At 38.0% G+C, this 2,462-nt stretch overlaps 1 pseudogene; it reads right to left on the bottom strand.

Annotated features, from left to right (window-relative positions):
* Positions 1-504: 504 nt before the first annotated feature.
* LOC139477351 (uncharacterized) lies at positions 505-1,656 on the bottom strand (annotated as a pseudogene).
* Between the last annotated feature and the right edge of the window lie 806 nt (positions 1,657-2,462).

Raw genomic sequence — 2,462 nt, 5'->3', positions numbered from 1 at the left:
GTAAATAACGCACGCCATTATTCTCCTTGCTGTAACAAGTCATGTCGGTCAAATCTACATCAAACATTTCATTTATAGAATTCACTCGAACTCTCAGCCTTTTGAATCTCTGTTTGGGCGGCTTGTGTAAACTGTAGGCGTCCTGTTTGTTTAGAAAACGTTTCACAGTGCTCAGTCTGAGATCTGGTTGATGAGCAAATTTCAGAACGCTATGAAGTTTCTCAGGACCATAAAAAGCTCCCGGTTCAAGCGGGTTAAAATAGTAACTTTCTAACATCTTCTCCTGTTTCTTTGTTAGCACCTTTCTCTGTTGTGGTTTCATGTTGAAATGAGAGAAGCACTGTCAACAGACACCTATTAAAGAACAACCATTTGATAACTATCAAAAGAAGACAAACAAAGATGTAAGCATAATTTATGTTTTATTCATAGTATGAATATTGCTAAAGTACACACACACACATTATATTTGGTACTGATAAAATGATATGACATGGAAACAGTCTACATGCGTTTTTGCAACTTCAACATTTTTACAACGCATTGCTTCAAACCATTCACCCATTCAGGTGATTTGAATGTATTGTCACGATAGTCCTTACACTGGTAAGGTACTAAATGGAAAGCAGGCATTGAGCACAGATGTTGATCATCAGTCACAAGTTTCATCCATTTTCCTATTACCAGTTCATTGTCCGTATCCTCAAGTGCCGCGTTGAAGTATTTATCCACCTGCGACAAGAATGTTCTCCCAAAACGATTGGATCACCTTCTTCAATAAACAAACAAGGAATACACATTCCACACACGAGCTGGCTGATCGTTTTACTCACTTCTAAAGAGTAATTCAACGTGAGAAGATCCTCTGCTTGTTTCAGTTTTGTAGCCACATCTACTTCATCAGCGTTGAGTGGTAAGGTTTTCATCTTCTTGATAATGACTCTCTTTGTTGTCTTGTATTCATCTTTAAATTTTCTCTTTCCATCTTTCGCGCATTCTTCCCTATCTTGAAACCACTCAGGCGATCGTGTTATGACTGACTCATTTAGAGTGTGTGGCATTCGCATGACCTGCTTCCACGAGTAGAATGTAGTTTTCTTGCCTCTGTTCAAAATAGCAAGTTACATCACTGTAACACATTTAAAGCCATCAGTTTTCACTTGGCTCTGTGTTCATTATTTCATTTCTAACCATCATTAAGATCTGACCAAATCTATTACTGCCTTTCCATTTAGATGGATTAAGAATATTAGGGTCATGAAGTGATAGACCCACACCCCACACACGATCATATGGACTCGCTTCTACCAAGATCTTGGGAAAAGTGTCTAACAGTTGTTTCTTCAGAAAAACAGACTGTGTGAATTTAGCTGAAGATGCTGCATACACCACATTGGAACTCACAACATTCCATTGGCGTTGATTAAAACATCTCACACTTCTACTTAAACGTTTTTGTTCAGCAGCAGAAACACACTTTAAAATCTTTTGCGCAGTTTCCCAATCTCTGAACATACAAGCTTTTTTATATATGTAATACTGCTCAGCACAGTTAAATGATATTCCTTTGATAACAATCTCAGTAGAAAAATGTTGACTAAACACTGAAGTTCTGGTGTAAAAAAATACATACTTGTCAGTTGTTCGGGTTCCCATGATCAGATTCAAGATGTATACTGGCATGAAGATTTCGTCTTGTTGACAAGATCGCTGTTTAAGCTCGAATGAAAGCTTCAACAGTTAAACACTGCTTAACTTCCATAAAGTTGAATTTCATTGGTGTACTTTGACTTCCTTTAGCGTTTCATTGGTTACTGAGTATTCATCGCACCATACATTCTATGAGTGGATGAAACGTTGATCCTGGAATGTTATTGTTAACTTCTATTGTGTGAAACGTATTGACTGGCCTCTGTGTTATGCTTCACAAGAATGCTTTTGTTCGTTTCTTTACTCTACGCTCCACAGGAATGCTGCTCCACAGGAATGCTTTTGATGGAAATTCAACGCTCCACAGGAATGCTTTCATTGGAAATTCGACGCTCCACAGGAATGCTTTTGTTGGAAATTCCATGCTCCACAGAACTGCTTTTGTTGGAAATTCCTCGCTCCACAGGAATGCTTTTGATGGAAATTCCACGCTCCACAGGATTGCTTTTGTCCGGAAGGTAACAGGAATGCTTTTGTTGGAAATTTTATGCTCCACAGGAATTTGTTGGAAATTCTATGCTCCACAGGAATGCTTTTGTTGGTGCTCCACGCTCCACAGGAATGCTTTTGTCTGGAAGGTATTACTTTCTTACTACTTACGGCTTTTCTAAACTCGTAATTACGAGAAAATATTCGTAATTACGACTTTTTAAAACTCGTAATAACCAGTATAAAGTCGTAATAACGACTTTTCAAAGGTCGTGCGTACGCGAAAAAATAGTTTATAATAAGATTCTATTTATTGTTTTGTC

This window comes from Haliotis cracherodii, unplaced genomic scaffold, assembly GCF_022045235.1.
Source record: "Haliotis cracherodii isolate W230 unplaced genomic scaffold, xgHalCrac1.p SCAF_33, whole genome shotgun sequence".
NCBI classification, from domain to species: domain Eukaryota; kingdom Metazoa; phylum Mollusca; class Gastropoda; order Lepetellida; family Haliotidae; genus Haliotis; species Haliotis cracherodii.
This window is presented reverse-complemented; position numbering and strand designations above follow the sequence as displayed.